Source organism: Scardinius erythrophthalmus (genome assembly GCF_964197995.2).
Source record: "Scardinius erythrophthalmus genome assembly, chromosome: 15".
Taxonomy (NCBI): domain Eukaryota; kingdom Metazoa; phylum Chordata; class Actinopteri; order Cypriniformes; family Leuciscidae; genus Scardinius; species Scardinius erythrophthalmus.
In genome coordinates, this window is record NC_138235.1 from 16,071,599 (window position 1) to 16,094,774 (window position 23,176).

General features: G+C 42.3%; 1 protein-coding gene across 2 annotated transcripts in view; it reads left to right on the forward strand.

The window, feature by feature from the left end:
• The first annotated feature begins 1,175 nt into the window (after positions 1-1,175).
• The window catches only part of zbtb46 (zinc finger and BTB domain containing 46), a 119,135-nt gene continuing 97,134 nt past the window's right edge, over positions 1,176-23,176 (forward strand). Inside the window, exon 1 of one of the 2 annotated variants that reach the window (XM_081387142.1) lies at positions 1,176-1,395. The gene's annotated coding sequence lies outside the window, so the exon portion shown is untranslated. The remainder of the gene's footprint in view (positions 1,396-23,176) is intronic. The other variant, XM_081387140.1, reaches the window with a different exon arrangement.

The window sequence follows — 23,176 nt, forward strand, 5'->3', positions numbered from 1 at the left end:
GTCAATGTTTCATGACCATTTATTGAATTATTTGGTGAACTGCTGTGCATTGTATATGCAAAGATGTGTAGTAGTATTTTAATTGGAAATTGAACATTTTCAGTAAAGATTTTTTTTTTTTTGAAAGAAATTAGAACTTTTGTTCAGCAAAGAAACATTAAATTGATCAGAAGTGACAGTATAATGACATTTATAATGCTACAAATAAATACTTTTAATCAAAGCATCCTGAAAAATAAATCCATATCAAATATAAAGCAGCACAACTGTTTTCAACACTAATAATCAGAAATGTTTCTTGAGCATCATATTAGAACGATATCTGAAGGATCATGTGACACTGAAGGCTGGAGTAATGATGCTGAAAATTCAGCTTTTATCACAGGAATAAATTACACTTTAATATGTATTTACACAGAAAATATCACAATATTACAGTTTTTTACTGTATTTCTGATCAAACAAATGCAGCCTTGGTGAGCAGAAAGACTTACCGACCCCAAAACCTGTCCATGGGTGTGTAGAGAAGAAAGAGCCAGAATTAAACTTGTCACAATTTATTCTGTATAGAATTTGCCTAATTTTTGCAACGGAGACAGCGGGATTGAAACTCATTCATGTCTCAAACACACAGGAAGGATGCTGTGGTTGTCCTCTTGATATGGAAACTAACCTAGCAATCTTTCATCAGTTTCCATAATTAACTCCACTCAGCTATAGCTCATAGCTCATACACTACAACATCAACCGACGTCCCTTCTCAGTGTTTTCTGCTCTAAAAAATCAGCTGACCTCACATATCAACACACACAATGTAACTAGTGTGTCTTCTGCAAACTCAAACTGCAAACTGAGAACATTTGGATCTTTTACAGTGTATTTGAAGTGACTAATGCAGCTTTAGGTGAATGTGACTCATCATTACAATCAGCCTGGTCAAAATGATCAAGCGACGCTTAAATGAAACCTCTTTCCTTGACGGCACTCAAATTTTCATCTCGGAAAAAAAACTATATTCTTGCTCTTCCTCTGTCATAAAACAATCACCGCGTCATAAGACGTTTCTAAAAGAAGCGGTTTGAGATGAATGAAACGTGCTCTAGTGGCCTTCAATATTGAGATGTCATGGAAAGTTTACCACAAGGCTTGTTCATAGTGACAAACAGGAAGGAGGTGCTTTGCTGGTGTGTGTGTGTGTGTGTGTGTGTGTGTGTGTGTGTGTGGCAGCTCTAGAGCATCTCCAGCAGTGAGCAAAGGCCCTTTAGGTCACAGGAGTGAGTGTGTGAGCATGAGCGGGACGGTCCTGCTTCTCTAGAGGTCGAGAAGATGAAAAGGTTGATATTTTGAAGGCCTCGAAATCTTCAGTCAGCGTGGAACAACTGAGCGTCTGTGTAGGTAAGGCAGAGGTGAGTGTTTTGCACATAGCTAAATGAACCAGCCTCACAGTCAATGGCAAATTAAATGTATTAAGTGAGAAATACAGGTCGAGATGATGCGCGTGCACAAATGTTTAGAGTTTAGAGTTTTTTAGTTTTTGCGAACGTCGTCCTGGTGTCAAACGTGATCTCAGGAGCAATGTTTTATGAGTTTTTGGGGTATAAAAATGGTTGAAGCTGTGGGACGGTGTTCAGTAAAGTCATTACCGTCAGACACATCGCAGGTAATTGAATGGTTGTGAATTGTGATAGAATCATTGCATCGGATTAAATTGTCTTTGTTTTAGCTTCATATTAATGAATCGTTCAAATTGAATGGATGTAGATTTATAGATTTTATAGATGTAGCAAGTTGAAGGAAACGTTTCAATGGCCATTTCCAGCTGGAAAGGCGCGAAAGTTGGTCATAGCGTACACACTGCATGACAAAGTCAAATATATTGCCAATAATGAGTCTAATAATGAACTAATGAGTCGAGTTTTTTCTATTGAAAAAGGGGGACATCTATTTTTATGGGGGACATTTGGTCAACGTGAAACAAAATTTGGTGTAATGATTCTTGTACCTGATTCCATTCAGATTATGGATCCATTATTATATATTGGTTGTATGGAAAATCTAGGAGACGTTTCAGAAATATAATTCTAAATTTCTCCATCTATTTATTCTATATTTCCATATGATGTGAACGTGCTTGCTTTTCCTGCATTCAAGACATGCAATTATTTCCTTCTCATTATCTGCTGTGTATTAAATTGATACAATGAATTTTCTTTTTGGCAAGTGTAGAATTTGCTGTTAATTTTTATTTTATTTTTTTTAGCTAGACGATGCGAGTAATCTGTGGTCGGTGTGATCTGACCATCATGAATGAGCAGTGCTTTTGAGGACTGTCCAACCTGAGAATGCTTGAGTTCTGGTCAATCTCAGGTTCGTCAGCCCATGAAAACCTGCCTCGTTGAAACCCACACGGGAACCGGTGGTCCTCCAAACCACCTCAGCGCTCCATCACCTCAAAAATCACTGTCGGGGGTTTGGTATTATCATGTGTTGTCAGCGTTATAGCTTTAGATGTTGTGTGGGTTATTTATTTCATTATTTTTGATGGGTTAAAAGACTATTCAATACTGCCTAACTTTGTAACAGCTTGGAAGCAATTCTACAGATTCGCAAGATGTTCGATATTTACATATGATTCTTGATTTAGTATGTTTTTGGATTCGAAAAACAACAAATTAATAAATCTGTTCAAAACCCAACTAGGTGCAAATGAAAGTTATTGGGTAAATCTGTTGTGTTGTGTAAATGTGCAAACACTCACATGTGCATACCATTTACAATGCACATGTCTTATTTAATTATATATTGTATTATAATAATGAATAATATTTGTAATTTTATTTTTAAGCATTTTTCAACTCTTTATAATAGCTTTTTAATCACACTTTAGAATCATTTTGAGGGACCAAATGTAACATTTTAAGGACCAGCCATTACAAAATTCAAATTGGTTGACCGCTAATCTGAATATTGATGTATTCCTTCTCAAGATCTAAGGTGGTTGCGGTCCTGTTTTACTGTGTGTGTGTGTGTGTGTGTGTGTGTGTGTGTGTGTGTGTGTGTGTGTGTGTGTGTGTGTGTGTGTGTGTGTGTGTGTGTGTGTGTGTGTGTGTGTGTGTGTGTGTGTGTGTGTGTGTGTGTGTAAATGTTCACATGCTATGATAAATTATCAACTCTTTTACACTGCCCCAAAACCAATCTCACCAAGCGAGATCATCCTCGTTCGACACTTTCTATAAAAGATGTCAGCTGGCATTATTTTTAACAATTTTAATCAAACTGGTTCACATCTCTTACATTAATATATATTTTAATATATTTTTTTGTCCATTTTTAATTAAGTTATTCATTTATTCCTATTGCAGTTGATTTCTGTTGTTCTCTATTGTCCTCAGCATGTTTTGATCTTTCATGGTCACCATGAAATCAAAATTGGCAATTCATATTTTTTACAGAATGTTGCAGTGCTTATTATAAATAATTCATCCATGCACATCATTAATCTTTAAAGGCGCAGTAAGCAAATTCTAAGAAACACTGTTGAAAGCACCAAAAACACACTTGTAGCCAATCAGCAGTAAGGGGCGTATACACATATATATAATATAATAAACATATTCATGAGGGGGGAGGTGCCTGTTTTGCATAGTGTGCTTGTGAATTTGGGGGCGGGACTATCAAGATAGGGGTGTGATCCTTTTTGGGTAATGGCGTGATTTAAATATCAACAGCGTTTCTCAGGAATCGCTTACTGCACCTTTAATGAAAACCGTTAACCTCCCCTCCTCCTCGAAACAAAGTCTGTTCTCTTCATGACACGTGTATCGGCGGAGGGTGAGACTAAAATCCTCCACAACTAACTGCAAACTAGGGACTTCCTGAGGACAAAAAAAAAAATCCCGCCCTACTTTTTTCTCATTCCAGAAGCCGTTACACTCAGATATACGTCACAATAGGGAAGAAAATACTATCACAACTATACTTCCATGTTGACTTTAACCTGTCTTGATAGAATGTGTCGATCAAGAGGGCATGCAATTATGAACCAAAAATTAACCCATAACCCACCAAGCCTGGTCTCCCCTTCTTACAGTATGCCTAAAATGTGTAGATAATTCATTATGCCAAATGAACCGTACTGTAAATACATCCCCAAATTATTTTTTTTTATACAGTGTGTTGAGTATTGCGAGTGGTGTAATGCGTCTCAAATACCACTTATCTGCAACTTTTCTGCTCAAATCCTCATTCGTGACACAAGGCCACACATCCTTAAAGCTGCAGTCCGAGTTTTTCCTCTTTGTCACCATCTCTGTTCGCAATTGCAGTTATTTGCGGAATTATCAACTTTATGTGGGTTGTGCCTCGGCACTGCACAGCGTGGATGAATCTAATGTTTTGAGGAGAATGTGCGTCTGTCAGTCACCGCCGGTGTGGATACTGGCATTCGCAATCACAGATTCTACTTTTTGGAAGTGTGACCAACATAAGGATTTTCACCGGAAAATGTCATCTCAAGTAAGTAACATCCACTTTTGTTCTGACCAACTAAGGGGAAAAAAAGCATTGCAGTAAATCGCGCTGATTAAATCTAACGATCGCTTATATCATGTCAAACCATGCAAATTATACTTTGTTCTCAAATTGTTAATGTTAACAACATCAGCATTGCGTGACTACATTTAATGCCCTTCCAATATTATCCTTGTTTTCGCATGGGCCCCGTTGCAGTCTCTTTTTTTTCTGTAGCCACTCCGAAGTCCGAAGTCTTTTGCGTTTTACAATGGGTGAATCTCCTGGTGATTGTCGTTTGAACCTTTCTGGATCCGCCATCAAATTGATAAGTTTAATTATATCACGTGCTGTGAGAAAAGGCTATAAATCTCCACCTCCAACATCCTCACACGCAATATACATACAGTCGGCATCTAGTCATAGTTGGGGGCGTGGTCTGGCGTGGCGAGGGTGGAGTCGGCGTGGGGGAAAACACCGCGAACATCGTGTGTATTTGAATGACAAAAATGTTGTATTGCGAGTCATTGACGCCTGCCGACCAGCAACGGTACATTGCAAAATTAACTGCAATAGTATGGAGCGAATTATGTGCCATAATTTAACAAACAAATCCAGCATTTTGCAAACAAACTCAATCTACTTCGCAAAGGAAAACTCGACTCGCAAACAAACTCGATCCGCTTTGCAAAGGAAATCTCGACTCGCAAACAAACAGAAAGCAATGTGCAAGCACAAAGGTCACAAATGCGTGCAGGCAGATTTTCTCACAAATGCGCCCAGGCAGATTTTCTCACAAATGCGTGCAGGCAGATTTTCTCACAAATGCGCCCAGGCAGATTTTCTCACAAATGCATCCAGGCAGATTTTCTCACAAATGCAGTTGAGCAACTTCCTCTTCTAAAACAGTAGATGGCGCTAAACTATAGGCTAATTTAGCGCTAGTCTCCCGGGAGAAGCACTGATTTGAAAATTGCCTTTGCCTACAGCTGAGGAAAATGACCGGTGAACGGGTGTGTTTCTGTCTTATTTGATCTATAATTAACCTTTTTGAGGTTTTCTCTTGCCAAACGTTTATTGCATATCTAGACAGAAATCCACATTAGCACTTAGTAGCACTTCACTCTCTCTAGGATCGGGGAATCTGTAAGCTGAAAGCTCTGCCATCTTGTTGCTTTTTGTCATTTTTTTCTGCATCGGACTAAATTAGTGATTATGTCTACACTTGTATCTATTTCTTTCGTTCTCCATAAATTAATGAGAACCTTTAATTTAATTGAAAGGAGGCTCCCACTTATTTATTTTATTTAGTTGGAATTCAGTCAGCTTAACAGTTAATGTAATAAAATAATTAATGAAAAAAACAACAAAAAAAAAAAACAATATACAATTGTTTCTTATCTTGCCTGTGCCTATGCAGTGCCCAAATTATTATTTTGGACACACAAATGAAACCCGCCTCTCAATTAAATTAAATGTTCTCATTCATTTATGGAGAACGAAAGAAATAGATTTGTTCAGTGTAGACATAATCACTAATTTAGTAATTTCGCATGAGTCCGATGCAGAAAAAAATGACAAAAAGCAACAAGATGGCAGAGCTTTCAGCTTCCAGATTCCCCGATTCTAGAGAGAGTGAAGTGCTACTAAGTGCTAATGTGGATTTCTGTCTAGATATGCAATAAACGTTTGGCAAGAGAAAACCTCAAAAAGGTTAATTATAGATCAAATAAGACAGAAACACACCCGTTCACCGGTCATTTTCCTCAGCTGTAGGCAAAGGCAAGTTTCAAATCAGTGCTTCTCCCGGGAGACTAAAGCTAAATTAGCCTATAGTTTAGCGCCATCTACTGTTTTAGAAGAGGAAGTTGCTCAACTGCATTTGTGAGAAAATCTGCCTGGACGCATTTGTGAGAAAATCTGCCTGGACGCATTTGTGAGAAAATCTGCCTGGGCGCATTTGTGAGAAAATCTGCCTGGGTGCATTTGTGAGAAAATCTGCCTGCACGCATTTGTGACCTTTGTGCTTGCACATTGCTTTCTGTTTGTTTGCGAGTCGAGATTTCCTTTGCAAAGCGGATCGAGTTTGTTTGCGAGTCGAGTTTTCCTTTGCGAAGTAGATTGAGTTTGTTTGCAAAATGCTGGATTTGTTTGTTAAATTATGGCACAGAATTCGCTCCATACAATAGGTTATGATTGCCCTTATTTAATTAAAAACTGGGTCAATGACCCAACCAAATGGCCGGAGGTGTCGTTTCCAGACATATTTGAAGTATTATTCATATTTAAGTTTTTTACGAGAGCGATTCTTCAGTCTCTGCAGTCTATTCAATTTCAACGTCGATTGTGTTCTTTGTGGAAACACTGATGGTATGTAGTCTGGGTGATCTTCCTTGTCACTTTTAAAACCTACAGCAAAACGGTGTAAACAAACGAATGAATATGGGAGGTTATGTCTAAATTATATCTGACAGGAGTTATCAATATGACTATGTTGAAAGGGAAAGAGTAGGCCTACTCGGCGCCGAGTGTTTCTTAGCAGACGCGTTCTCTTACGAGAGTACTCTTGTGTTGCGTAAGTTTAGCTTACGCTACGGGAAAACTCCTTTTCTCGAGAATACTGAAGCAAAAAACTATCCTTTAATTTTTAGAATGTAAAACGCATTTGCTGCAGCAGGCAGACATAGGCGAGGCAGCTCGCGTGCCTATTGGCTGCTCTGCGGCAATTGCTGCAACCTATCAGTGCGCCTTTGGCATGACTCCAGCGCCAATGGGAAGCCTTTCCCACGCTGTCGTCATGGCCCGCCAAAATAGGGTGTGGCTAGACTATAAAACCCCCTTGCACAGGTTGCACAAGTGATTTCGTCTCCTTTCAGCAAACAACTTAGCTGGACTTTCCGAGAGAAGCAAATGCCATAGAACAGCACCTCAGCGGGACGAGCTAGAGTCAAGGACCTGGTCGGATTTCGTCGCCTTCGCTCGCCGTACCTGCTGCGCTATCCGGCGCTCATATCCTTTTATTATTGCATTTTATTTCTCTTGTAAAAGAGCAAAAAGGCATTTTTCAATGCCCGTCACGTCCTGTGGCTCGTGCCGAGCCCTTCTCAGCAGCGGGGACTGCCACGAGCTGTGCGCTGTTTCGACGCCTTCTGCTGGGCCGCGCCGTAAAAAGCGCCGCTCACAAAGGCTACCAGATGCCTCTGGAAAAGAGCACTTGCCGGCAGCGTCCCCGCGAGCCCCTTTCTCAGAGTCCCCCGTCTCATTCCTCGACGGCCAGCGCCCCGCTGCTGTGGCGCCCGACGAGATGGAGCGGGATGTTGCGGAGGAGGACAGCTGTTCGATTCTCGCATCTGATGGTGAGGCCTGGTCAGGTTCCATCCCGGACCCCGCCCCGTCGACGCAGGAATCCAGCGTGAGGGCTTCCGTCGATGCCGAACTTCTCCGTCTTCTCACCAAGGCCGTAGAGGACCTCGGCCTCGATTGGTCAACGCCCAAGGAGCCCGCGCCTAACAGGTTGGATGGCTGTTATCTGCCTGGACGTCGCGCTGCACCTGTTTCTAGGCCCGCTCCATTCCTCCCCGAGCTGCACGACGAGCTCTCCAAGTCATGGGGAGCCCCGTACTCGGCTAGGCTAAAATCCTCTGTCTCCTCGACACTCTCAGTGGTTGACAGCGCGAAAGACAGGGGATATGTTTACGCCTACGCCGCCGCCGGTCAAGCGGCCTCCACTCCGCACACGATGGCCGTGCTGCAGATTAATCAAGCCAACCTTCTCCGGTCGCTGGACGAGGCTGGCCCATCTGCAGAGAGCGTGACGGACCTGAGGAGTGCTACGGATTTAGCTCTCCGAGCTACCAAGACCGCTGCTCAGGCTATCGGCCGCAACATGGCCACCCTCACCGTCACTGAGCGCCATTTATGGTTGACGCTGTCCGATATGTCGGAGTCTGACCGCGCTACCTTCCTCGACGCTCCCGTGTCACCGTCTGGTCTGTTTGGTCCATCGGTGAAGGGCTTCGCCGAACGCTATACCGAGGTGCAGCAGACGTCTCAGGCCATGAGACACTTTTTGCCGCGGCGTTCTAGCTCCGCAGCAGGCCGCGCTAGGAAGCAGCCGCCTGCACGGAAAACAGCGCCCCCACCGCCTCCTCCGCCCACCTCACAACAGCGCCAGGGCCGGGATTTGCGTCAGCGATCGCGCTCCACCAGCCGCCGCAGTCCGCCGCCCGCCCGGGCACCGAGGCACGAGCTCGCGCCGACCTTTGAGCCTCCCAAGTCTTCCTAGCCAGCCTAGGAAGGTGCCGATGGTCGAGTCCCGCTGCGGCCGGACCGCCATCGAAGCAAGCACGAACCTCTCTCTCTCAGTTCCCTCAGCAGAGGCGACTCGAAGGGTGTATTTAGCAGCCAACGAGCCAGTTTTTCAACTCGCTCGAATGCACAAAGACGCCGTTTTCACTAGGGATGGGACGAAATATCGTTTGACGAAATATCGCGATACAAAACGTGACGAAACGCATCGAGGTCGAAAAAAATGGATCGCGAAATAAAGATAGATGGCACTGCTGCATGATTTGCGTAGTATATGTAATAAAATATGTATATTTTATTGACACTGGAACAGTATGCATTCAAAAAGAATGCTTATTTAATTCAATAATAAATATTACAAAAAGTTGGCTTTAGCTGGATTCGAACCCCAGTCTCAGTGAGCACCTGCAATAGAAAACAGTGTAATATAAATGCGTGATTTTCCCACACGAAGAAACCGGAAATTGTATCATAAAACCTATGCTGAGGAAGGCATATCTCTGAACGTCACATTTCACCTTTTCTTTTCGATTTTCTGGGTTTTTTGCATCCACAGCCTGTATTTTGAATGGTGTTTGACAATTCAGAGCCACCGTGCAAGCGAACGACAAAATCCAGCTGTTCGGTTCTGTCTGCCCAGCGCTTCCCCGGCCGTGTGTGTGTGTGTGTGTGTGTGTCCATACCTTAGATATACTGCCAGTCTCTGTTCAGGATCGGTTGGTTCACGGAAATTGGCCGTCTTCTTTTTAATATGTGGCTCCAGTATCGCTAGCAAAGCATCAAACTGTTCCACTGACATTCTGAGGTAAATTTTGAATTGCTCGGGATAATTTCGCAACTCCTTGATAAGGAGGTGAAACTCTCCTTCCTCTCGGCGCAATCTCAGGATTGGATGATGAACCCAATATTTTCCTCTTTCTTTTTCTGTTTTTAAGAAGAAAGAGGGCAACGAAATCATCCTCACTGCTTGACGAATCCATTTAGTATTTTTGCGTTTTTTTTGCACAAAGGTTTAATAAATACGCATCGGACTCAGTGTGCAAGGTTTCTGTGCGTGACGAATTTTAAGGCTGACGAACACGAAAAAACGCATACAAAAATTTCGGACTCAGTGTGCAATGGCCTTAAGACTGTCTGTAAGCTATGCCATGCTGTCATTCCGTACACCACAACCAACACATCAAACATGAACCACCACCTTCAACGTCACCATAATAAAGTTGTTGTTATACAGTAATATTTTTTTCTTTTTTGATATCGTATCGTGACGTATCGTATCGTGACCCTGGCATATCGAGGTGCATCGTATCGTGAGTTTAAGTGTATCGTCCCATCCCTAGTTTTCACAGCGACCCACATGTTTCTCAAAAAGAGCATTATTTCGGGTCATATTCCGGCTCAGGCCGAAGGTGTTTTAAATACAGGTCAGGTGTCCACTCCCCAGTGCCCACCCCTACACAAAAACACTACCCTCACTGTGTGTCACACTCATCCAAGGTCGAATACAATAAAGCTGGCTCTTGCCGCTCGACCGCTAAGTGTAGGAATAGTGCCCACTACCCAGTGTTCACTCTTACACACAAGCACTACCCATGCAGTGTCCCACACCACCACAGGGTCCATATCAGTCAAACCGGCTCACGCCGTTCATACTCTAAGTGTAGGAAATGTGCCCGCTATACAGCGCCCACCCCCACTTGTGAATATGACTGTATCTGCGCTACGCACACACATAGCGCCTCAGTGTATGACAGAGCGCGCTGGCAGTTTGTGAACACTTTGTGAACAGAGCTGTGTCTGTATTAAAGCATCATCCCGCTCACACGGTCGGTGAACCAGTTACAGAAATACTGCGCGAAGCACCATATGCCCCACTCAAAGTGAACATGATGAACGAAGTACGTCATCATGGCTGGGTCTCCCGGTCCCCGAATATGAGCAACCTGAACCCAGATTTCATTCTACCCCTGGCCATTCACGCGATAGCGTGGGAAAGCATCCCAGGGGCGTCGAAATGGGTGCTAAAAATAGTGAAGCAGGGATACTCGCTACAATTCGCTCGCAGACCTCCGCGCTTCACAGCCCGGGTCGAAACCTTGGTGAGTCAGGAAGTAGCACACCTACTTCGTACCGAAATAGCGAATTTACTGAGAAAAGGGGCTGTGGAAACTGTCCCTTCAGCAGAAAGCGAGTCAGGGTTTTACAGCTGTTACTTCTTAGTCCCAAAGAAGGACGGCGGGCTCCACCCTATACTAGATCTCAGACACTTGAACAAAGCGCTGATGAAGCGCTCATTCAAAATCATTACAACCAGACAAATTCTCGCTCGAATTCGACCCGGGGACTGGTTTATATCAGTGGATCTGAAAGACGCTTATTTTCAGATCCAAATAGCAGCCCGTCACAGGCCGTTCTTGAGATTCGCCTTCAAGGGCCAGGCTTATCAGTACACCGTCCTTCCTGTCGGCCTGTCCCTGGCACCTCGTACATTTACGAAGTGCATGGACACGGCGCTCGCGCCCCTCAGACGAAGGGGCATGAGAGTCCTGAATTATCTGGACGACTGGTTAATTATAGCACAGTCAAAAGAGGAATTGGTGTCTCACAGAGCACTACTGCTGGCCCATCTCGATCAGCTGGGTCTCAGAGTGAACTGGACAAAATGTATTCTACTCCCCAGCCAGAAAATTTCCTTTCTGGGGATAGAACTGGACTCCAGCTCTATGGGAGCGCACCTGACACAGGAACGCGCGACAGCAATATCAGCGCTTGGCAGCGACATTCACTGTGGGGAAAAATCTCTCCCTCAGAGTGTTTCAGAGGATGATGGGTCTCATGGCCTCAGCCTCGACGGTACTACAGCTGGGTTTGCTGAATATGCGCCCTTTTCAACTGTGGTTGAGACGGTGTGTACCAGCGCGAGCATGGACCTCAGGTCTGCTCCGTCTCACGGTGAATCAGACATGCGTTTCCGCTCTGAAACCGTGGATGAGAACCGGCTGGTACCAATCAGGTGTGAACCTGGGCATCGCCTCACGGATAAAAGTGATCTCGACAGATGCCTCCAACGCGGGTTGGGGCGCTCTATACGAAGGGAGACCTTCTATGGGCCTGTGGTCAGACGCGGAGAAGCGTCTCCACATAAACTGTCTAGAGATGAAGGCGGTAGAGAATGCCCTTCAGTTCTTTCTCCCTGCACTAAGAAATCACCACGTTCTAGTCAGAACAGACAACACGTCAGTGGTGTCTTATATAAATCGCCAGGGCGGCCTCAGGAGAATGGTCCCTGCACCCTCTTACAGTGCGAGGTATCTGTGACATTTTCGGCAGAGCAGAGGTAGACCTGTTCGCGTCGCAAACCAACGCTCACTGCCCAATGTTCTTCTTAAAAGAAAACGACGCGCTGGCCCTAAACTGGCCCAGACGCCCTCTTTATGCGTTTCCCCCGATCGCTTTGTTACCACAGGTAATCAAACGAATTAGGGAAAGCAAATGCTCAATACTCCTCATAGCCCCGCTATGGGAGAATCAAGTTTGGTTCCCAGAACTGATGGAGCTAGGGAGTGCGGCTCCATGGCCAATTCCACTGAGAAAAGACCTGCTGTCACAGGCTCAGGGCGCGATCTGGCACCCATACCCCGAGCTGTGGGCTCTACATGTATGGGCAATCAACTATCACCACTGCACCTCCCGGAGGGAGTGCTGAACACGATCACAGAGGCTAGAGCCCCGTCTACTAGACGGCTTTACATGTCTAAATGGTCAGTGTTCGCTGAATGGTGCTCAGCTCATGACTTAGACCCGCTAAAAGGGGAGGTAACGGTGGTTCTTTCTTTCCTACAAGAGCTGTTGGACAGCGGGAGAACCCCTTCCACGCTCAAAGTGTACATGGCGGCTATAGCAGCGTTCACAAATCCTGCGAACGGCCAGTCGCTAGGAAAGAACGACCTCATAATTCGTTTCCTCAGGGGTGCTAGGAGGTTGAATCCTCCTCGACCACCCTCGGTTCCGGTTTGGGACATTTCCACGGTCCTTGAGGCCATGAAAGGTGAACCATTTGAACCATTACACGCGGTGGAGCTAAAGTACCTGTCCTTTAAAACCGCTTTTCTGCTGGCATTAGCATCAGTAAAACGGGTGGGCGACCTGCATGCGCTTTCAGTAAGCGCTACGTGCTTGGAATTTGGGCCTAATGACTCCAAAGTCATCCTCAAACCAAGACATGGTTATGTCCCAAAAGTGCTTGCGACTCCCTTCAGAGCGCAAGTTATTTCCCTATCGGCCCTCCCTATTTCTGATAGTGAGGTAGGGGTTAACCTTCTCTGCCCGGTGAGGGCGTTAAGGATTTATGTGGAGTGCTCCGCCACTTTTAGGCAACGGAGCAGCTTTTCGTTTCGTTTGGTGGCCGCATCAAAGGGCTAGCCATCTCGAAACAGACCCTGTCCAGATGGATAGTGGACGCTATCGTGTCAGCTTATGCATCCAAGGGTCTAAACTGCCCCTTGGGGGTGAGAGCCCACTTGACTAGAGGTATGGCCTCATCGTGGGCATGGTCAAGTGGAGTTTCTATCCATGACATTTGTATGGCAGCAGGCTGGGCCTCGCTGTCTACATTTATAAGGTTTTATAACATGGAAGTACCTGCCTTACAGGCCAGACTGCTATCAGTCTGATGATGCTATATTAACATTGTCTACCCAACTCAGTTTGATTAGACTGTTGATGTGCTGCAGGTCCTGTGAACTATGCAGTTTAAGGTGGTCATACTGCCTTAACTGTATAGATATGTTTATGCACCTATCTCATAACACCGAGTCGTCCCGCCCTGTTATGCCATTGCGTTCACTTCACTTTGTATGAGCCCCGGGCTACTGCCCTTGGGACATAAGTGTTTGAAATTAGCACGCACTGCGCTTTACATAGAGTTCCCGTAGCGTAAGCTAAACTTACACAACACGAGAGTACTCTCGTAAGAGAACGACACTCGGTTCTCTAGAGAGGGAACGAGTGTTGCGTAGCCTGCCGTGCTTGTGCTGCACTTTGGTTTCGCTTCTAGTCGACTGAAATCACTTGTGCAACCTGTGCGAGGGGGTTTTATAGTCTAGCCACACCCTATTTTAGCGGGCCATGACGACAGCTTGGGAAAGGCTTCCCATTGGCGCTGGAGTCATGCCAAAGGCACACTGATAGGTTGCAGCAGTTGCCGCACAGCAGCCAATAGGCGCGCAAGCTGCCTCGCCTATGTCTGCCTGCTGCAGCAAATGCGTTTTACATTCTAAAAATTAAAGGATAATTTTTTGCTTCAGTATTCTCGAGAAAAGGAGTTTTCCAGTAGCGTAAGCTAAACTTACACAACACTTGTTCCCTCTCTAGAGAGAACCGAGGTTACGTTAGTAACCGAGTGTCGTTTTCATGCGACTAGTTTAGGTTTGACACTAGGCTACATAGTTTTGCTTAAGATAGAATGATAAGGGTAATTATACATGCATGCCACTTTCTGAAACAACCTTACACTATTTTGATAACGTTAATAATGAACACAATGTTAACATAGCCTACCTGTGATGAAATGCCGACTACACACATACACAGTCTTGGGATTCCACAACTTCCCTTGATCATCCTCAAGCCATTTTGTCCTCCTTTCCGGTTCTGTGTGTTTATTAGGAAGTATGTAGAACTTCAGTTCATAATTTGTTTGTTTATTGGCGGTACAGAAAACGACACAGCAACTCTTTGGCATGATTGTCCCGTGTATTTCGATTAGCGCCAAGGCAATGTTTTCCCCCACGGGCTAAATTCACATCACGTGACAGGGCGTTCCCGGGGGCGTTCCCAGACCAACCGTCTGTATGTATAGCCGACTAGCCGAGACTCCTTCTTTATGTGTACAGATGTGACGTAATGACGCAAAGACATGCTCGAATTTCCCGTGAAAATCCACCAGTACCATAGCCTGGAAATCCAGACCTAAATCTGAAATATTAATAGTCTGGCATAATGAAAATCGTCCAGCTCGAGGGGCGGCACCAAGCATGAATTTGAAAATCTCACTTCACGAAATTGGATAACACTACGACCAATAACAACAATAAACCCCATACGCTTAGCTACCAGCGGAGTTAACTGGTAGATTAGACTCTTACCGTATCCGGTCGGCAAAGAAAACGCCCTTCTTGCAAAGGAACGATTCGAGCGTCGTCTTCTGTTCCTCTTTTAAAGAAAAAGGCAAGTTTAACTCGTTCATTGTAGCGGCCAAAGCCGTTTCAAACAACTGGTGTTCATCTATAGCCATCTTGCAATGTTTACTAATGACTTCGACCAGGTACGTCACTAGGATTGGAAGACAGGGGGGGCTTAGCCCCCAGGGTATTTGTAACTTGTGTTTATAGAAAATCTTGAATTTGAGTAAAAAAAACAACTATGTATATGTTTAGCTGTATTTGTCTCTTCAACCCCATTACCATCTTCAACCATGTTACCCTAGTCTCAAACCCGTCGCACCTACATTTTTATTAATTCTTTTTTTAAGTTTATGAATAAGTAATTTAATGTTTGTTGAACTTAGTCAGAAATGTTCAGAGCAATCATAAGAATACTGATTTTAGTTCAAATTCTGAAGTTAAGCCACATCTTTGATAAAAAATTATAGGGTTGCTGTCACAAAAAGTGCCCATTTCAGGTTTTAGTATCGCATAAGTGTAAAATTATATGTAAATGTTATGGTGCATGGTACAATTTCTGGTAAGCTACGCTTTTTTATTATTTCAATTCAATTCAATTATTGTGATTTGATTTAATATTGACTCATTTGGATAAATATTAGGTAGGCTACTCAAGATAGGTGTTAATTTTTCTCAAGAAAAAAAATATCTCACCTAATGCTGTAAACACACAGAGAGCCCTATCAGCTGGCAGTATTATTTAAGGTTAAAAATAACTCAAATTAAATATAATGCGTTTTTTTATTATAATAACAACTTTATTTAATGATATAAGTAAAAATATAATAAATATGTAATATAGAACACATATTTAGCAAAATACTCTCTATAGCTCTTTTTTTCTTGCCAACTACGTGCTATAGCCTATATGTTCATTAAATGGCTTTCCTGAGGTAAATGTAACAATTGTTCCCCAGCTGTGTTATTGACCTCTTCATGCTGATAAAAAACACTGATTGATCGATATTATGTATAGGCCTAAGAATACATTTCGGTACGTTGTAGCCTACTACTGTATCTTTCAACAGTGTTCGTGTTATTTACTATTAGCTAGTAGAGATGATCGGTTCACGTGCGCTAGGGATCTGTCACGTAACATTTACAAGCGCCAAAACGGTATTTATTTATTTATTTCGTAATAAAACTGACAGAATCTGAGATTGAGATTCTGAGATTGAGAATCTTGAGATTCTTTTTTCATAAGTAACCTGCTCTTTCTAGTCTGTTGGTCTCTGTCTGTGTCCTCTTTGCTGTGCGATTTTTCTGTGCGTGAGAAAATGGATGTGTGGCGTGAGAGCGTGTGAAAAGTGTCAATTGCGTGTGTCTAGCGGTGAATGCGGGAGAGTTGGCAGCTCTGCGGCCTTCTTTCCAACTTCCGACTTTTCGGCTATTTTTTTGTAGCTGGATATAGCCTATATCATTTGTTGCGTCTAAATATGAATGAGGATAAGGTTATTGATAAATCGAATTGTTATTGTTGTTCTTATTATCATTTAGGGGGTCTTAGGAACATTTTGGGGTAGCTTCAGCCCCCCTAAAATAGGCCTAACGTCCCTGACTTCGACGTCACAGTGCTGTCGTCCTCTGGCCCGCCTATATCAGGTAACCCGGTGTGATTGGTGCAGCTCGGATACAAGGGCATATTTAATGGTCATCATTACTCGACACCAGAGTAACTCGCTGAGCAAATTCAACTTGTGCTCTCGCGAGAACTCTGGATTACCAGGGTACCAGTACCACTGGAATTAAAAACATTATTACAAGCTTACCATTTTGAATCGAGCTAAGGCAAGCAGATAGTTTTGAACACTGGCTGGAACACTGGCTGGTTACTTGCTCAAAAATTTTATTTTGGATAATTTTTAACCCTAAAAAGTTATGGTCTGCAGCTTTAACAGCGATTGGTGTGGCAATCTGATAAGGAATGAGAGAAACCCACTTAGAGTGGGTCACTGGGTCAAAGGATTAAAACCTTCAACAAAAGACCTGAGTGGCGAAACAGCAATCTGACGCATGTCCCTTTAAACAAGCTTAATTAAAGGAGCTTTCCGAGTGCTTTAAAACGCTTAATGGTATAGTTTAATGCACATTTTCCCAAGCATTAACCTTAAGCCCCAAAGTCTGTTAGGTGTCATTCTTGGCATCAACTATTCAAGCTGTTTTTCACACAATGTGTGTGGGAAAGTCATTGCAGAATGCAGATTTTTATTTGGAATCCTGAGGGAGCCAGATGTAGATCTTTGAAGGGATCATGTGTGTAATACTGAGATAAATAATTGGCTTAAGTCTTCAGAAGGTTTTATAATCTGTTAACTCAGGTAGCGGATTGCAGATAAAATAAAGCAGAACCCTCGAGCAGGAGCACATCTGTTCTGCTCATGTCGACACCACCATCACCTAATGCACCACTAGAGGGACCATCGTCCATGTGTAACGATGATGATGATGTGAACTCATGCTAACCAGTGAACAGCACTGCTCAGAGGAAATTCACCAACAATTAAGTTGATTTTTTATAAAAAAAAACAATTATGTTGATACACAAAAGAAAAATGTTCTGGCTGAGGTTTAGCAATATTTTCCCCTGTGAATAAAAAAAAGAAAGAAAAGAAATGTGTGTGGTGAGACTAATTTAGTGAAATCTAGTGACATTTATCTTACTGATATCTGAACTTAAAGGGTTAGTTCACCCAAAAATGAAAATTCATTAATTAGGCTACTCACCTTCATGTCGTGTCAAACCCTGTAAGACTTCTGAACACAAATGAAGATATTTTTAATGAAATCTGAGGGCTTTCTGTCCCTCCATTGACTGCCTTCAAAACTACCGCTTTCAATCCCCAGAAAGGTAGAAAATACATCATTAAAGTAGCTAATACATGTGACTCCAGTGGTTGAACCTCAATTTTATGAGTGCTTTTTTTTTTGCTCAAAAAAATTACTAGGCTACTTTATTAACAAAATATGAATCTCCAAGACTCCGACGCATGTTCACGAGCGGACCACTACACATCCATGTTGTGTTGACGCGAGAGCAGTGTTGCGTGAACGCACGGGACAGAAAGCTCTCAGATTTCCTTAAAGCTGCAGCCTGTAACTTTTTTGTGTGTTCCAAAATTTCCAAAATGTATATGATAATCGAGAACATTGTGAATCCATTTGTCCAAACCATGTTTTTGTCTCATCCTAAATCACTATGGTACACCTAATAATAAGTGTGGACTTTAGACTGGTTTGGGTCGGGGCCACTGTGGAGTAGTCCAGTACCTGCGTCTGCGTGACTCGTCATATACATAAACACAGAGAAGTAGCTCCGGCTACAATGTTCTTCCGCGAGACGCATGCAGTTCTGTTTATTAACCGCTAGATCGCCAAACGTTACGGACTGCAGCTTTAAAAAAGATCTTCATTTGTTTTCCGGAGATTAACAAATGTTTACGGGTTTGGAACGACATGAGGGTGAGTAAATAATGATTGATCGTTTGGTGAACTAACCAACTAACTAACGTTGAGATAATTTCAATATTAACCCTAATGCAATCTCTTACCTTAAAATTTAAACTTCAAATAAAAGTAAATTAAGACATTCATTTGTCTCTTCGTGAAGCATTTATATTTTTGAGGACGTCCCCAACCATTTTATTCAGCAGTAATCAACTTGAAATATGAGAATGTGTTATTAGCGGTCTTGCCCCTAAAATATAAAAACTCCCCCACACACATTCATAGCATGATTCATAGAGGTAATAGGAGCATTGTGCTTAGCTGAGCTCAGTGACGTGCGGTCTGGGTAGGCAAACTAGGCACTGCCTACCCTGCCAAAATTCAAAAATAAAATTGTTTATTAAATAATAAACTTGTATTTGTATTTTTACTGTTTATTCTTGTGATTTATATATGCAATATGTGTGTTATGATGACAAATGTAGCAGTTACGCATAATCAAATAAAAAACAAATCGTAGAATAAGCAGTGCTTTTACTGTCCATTCATTGCAGACGGCAAGCGAAAAACCCATGTTGCGCATGCGCACTTCGATCCTGTATTCTTTAACATGTACGTAAAAAAGCACAACTCTGCTGTGCCTTTGGACGTAAATATGGTATGCCCGTAACATCTCCGTAACATATCAGACATGGACCAATTAAAATCGAGATATTACTGGACATTTGCGCAGCTAACGTCATTAACGTTACACCACAGCTAGCCTACATGCCTAATCCCCGCGCCAAATTCAAAGCCAAAATGACAGCACCGGAGTTAAAAGGCCGTCATCACAGAGTTTAATGTTTTAAATTGAGAACCAGAGACTTTGCAAACTGAAGGCCCGTAAAGACGAGTTTTACAAAGCTGTGATCGACGTCTTCACGAGGAAAGGGCGGCGGATGAATTTTATGTAGGCTACAAATAATCGATTGGTGAGTCAAAAACTATTTTGGGCTTAATATTGAATTGATAAATATGGTTGAATTAATGCAAGCCATTTGCCTTCATATTCAATTGAGCAGTGTGTGATTTTACTTTTACTTTTGGCCGTTGTGCAACAATAAGGATTAATAATGGTTGCATTCTAATGCTGGAGTGGACATAAACTACTGTTACCGGTGTGTGCCTGTGTGCTGCGCTTGTGTGTGTGTGACGTGCGTGTATGTGTGTGTGTGTGTGTGTGACAGAGAGAGAGAGAGATACATCCTGATTTGTACATTTCTTGATATGCCGCGCTTGTGTGTAACGTTTACTGTTATTATGTATTATTAGCCTAAACAATAAATCAGGTAATCTGGCTTTCATAACTCAGTGCCTAGCCTCTTTAAGACATCACCGCACGTCACTGGCTGAGCTAGATATGACAAACCTCCTTTTGTGGGCAGTTGGTTATGTACTTATTTTGAAAAACATATATTCATAAATAAAATGAAATGCTGAATGAAAGGGATAGTGTTACTTTAATAGCTTTATAAAAAGGCATGTTATTTAAATGAAAAAAAAATCACTTTGGGATTTACAGGGACGTCCACATTTGTAATAACAATAATAAAATAAAGTAAATATCGAGGTTTGGCTTTTATCAGTATTTGTAATTAGCTGTAGGCTATGTAAAACCGATAGAAGTCATAAAAGAAGAACACATCTTACAACAAAACCAACATCATTGGCACAATGCTGACATGTAAATGCGTTATATGAATAAGTTAACTGTAATACATTACACCAGTGGTTCTTGAAGTGTGTGATGTGCCAGTAGGCCAGTAATAAATAGAATAAGCAACCAAGTTTCTTCCTCTCCTGTGTGTGGCGCTCTCTGTGCTGAAGTTAAACTTCCTTGTGCACGCGCCAGGTTCGAATGGAATGTATGATACTTTATCGATGACAAGATTTTAAGTGAATACTTAAGTCTGCGGTGTGTTTTTCTCATAAAGCAATCAAAAACATTCATAAAACTTGGAATAACACCATCACCATCGTTACGTTTCATGGAAGAAAGCATTTTTTTTTGTCATGACACTTAATGATGAGTAGATGACAGCTGTTGCTGTTTTTAACATTGCTTCTGCAAAGCAGTCACATATTCTTCATTTTCTTCACAGTAGTTTTTCAAAGAAATCTTAAGCCTATTGACTTAACAGACCCCATAATGCGCAAGGTGAGTTTGATGGGGGGTAATTGAGATGAATGGGGGAAAGTCAAGTGATAGGAGGAAATGCCTCCATCGTGCTATTAATATGATCGGTTCTGATTGGATATGATTGGTGTGTGCAATAAATCCCGCCTCTTGTTTTCGTGCTCGAATCGGCCTGAACGAAGACCATTATGACTTTAATGGGAAGAATAATTAAAAAGTAAACAATTCATAAATACATAGCTTACAACTCCAGATATCACCGCTTTGTCACATTAAAATCAAACTTGAAATTACCTGAAAACTTTAAACACACGTACATTTAAAAACACCACTGCACACCACTATGTAAATATATTGCAATGCCTTCAGTAATTAAAACGTATACTGAAACTTTTTAAAAATATATATAAAAAAAAAACTTAGTGCACCTTTAAATAAACCATAAGAGACCTAAGATAAGGCAAGGTGCATACAGTATGCCAATCATCTAAATAAAATATTAAGGAATATTAATGATTGTGTCAGGTGATGCATTGTGTTGTTTCCACCCAGAGTCATGAAAACAGAGAAGCTACAGACTATAGAGGTTATGAAGAGCAGTGTGTAGATCCTCTTTGAGTTCATCCCGCTGGTGTATAACAATAGGCTTTATCCTCAGGGGGAAGAACCCTACATGACCGTCTATATGTTTCGGTGTGTGTGCGCTGATGAAGGGTTGAGTCTGTGCAGCAACACATCAGTGTGTGTTTATGGTTAAAGGATATTTGGATAAGAGGTCTGTTCCTAAAGTGTTTACAGTACTTTGGTTTAAAAGAAAGATGGAGGACCATGTGTGTATGCATGTGTGTGTGTGTGTGTGTGTGTGTGTGTGTGTGGGCGGAAGGTTAAACACCATCTGGATAGATATGTTTGAGAGATCATGCATGTTGGTGTGTGTGTAAAACAGTGACCAACTTTTCTACTTCTCTTTCTTCACTTCTCTGCGCTCCACCAACGTCCTCCACAAACCTAGGGTGAGAGGAAGAGATGGCCAATTAGTCTTTTGTTCTCAGATTTTGAAACTCTTTCCACCAACTCTTTTCATCTTACCTCTCTGCGCGCTTTCACACGAGGTGCAAAAGGTGTTCTGCGTCTCAAAAGGATTTTGAGCTCATGGGTGTCTCTTTGTGACAGGCCTTGTCTGATTTCACATCCTTCTCGCTGATGAGAAAAAGCGTTTTGTGTTTAGAGGGCAACAGTTAAAGTTTGTGTTGATCATGAATGGCTGGAACATGAGCTGCTCATGAAACAAATACATGCACAAGAGGCAGATATTGCAACTGTTGAGTAAAATTGACTTTTTGTGGCATGTGTTTATATGGCACAAAGGTTTAAAATGCCATCAGGGAAAAAATAACCTTTTATTTTTACAGTAGCTGAATAGCAACACAACAACCTGAGCCCTTTTCTAAATGCCTTTGAAGTCATTTGATTATTTAACCATTACCCACTCCCTGAAATTTACACATACACGTTCAAAGGTTTGGGTCGGTATTTTGTATAAACCTCTCGTTTTAAAATTTCCCCGGTCTACTGACGTTTGTTATGACATCCACTTCAAACATTTCAATGCTCACGATAACTTTCATTAACTCTACAATAAGTAAATCCACTTCACCAGCTAATTACTCTTCAACAGTGATGCCATAGAAATAGACAGAGCTACCACAAAAACAGAAGTTCAGAGACAAAATTCTAACACCGTGTCCTAACCAGACACGATGCGATAAGATTCCAGCGACAAATAATTTGTCTGTCCACACTAGACGCGACGCGACTGCAAGATGCGTCAAAATCAATCAAAACCCACAGCATGTGCCACAGCACCAGAGAGTAATCTTGACGGCACTCGCAAGAAAATGGATAATTACGCTACATAATCAAATTCACAAATATTACACCATTTAAACATTATTAAAAATACATAGATGATTCTGAGTTACTAAAACAATCTTTGTCAAAGAATACACTTGTTTGTTCACAGTTTGAACTTTCTTGTTTCCATTTGTTTAACTTCAAGATCTGAGGTGAATTATCCATTGTTGCTTTTGCAGCTACAAAGCTGGAGCACTAAACGATATTCAAAGTCACATTGCATGCATTAAATAAATAAAATAAAGCACATAAACAGTACCTGAGATTATCACTTTATGTTTGTTGTTCCAGCCACGACGTCGCAGAAAAATTGAAACCGTTTCTAAAATAGAATCGTCGCGGCTGGTTAGGACAAAAACTCTGATTAACATGGAAAATATACCTTTTGTTGCGGCGTCGCATCGTGTGTAGTTAGGGCACGGTGTAAAGATGGCTGCACGCTTGTTTATGTGGTGTTTATGTGCACTACCTTGCAGAGTTTAGTTCCAACTCTAATTAAACACACCTGAACAAGCTAATCAAGGTCTTCATAGTTACTAGAAAATTGCAGATAGGTGAGATTGATCGGTGTCTGAACTAAACTCTGCAGGGCAGTGGC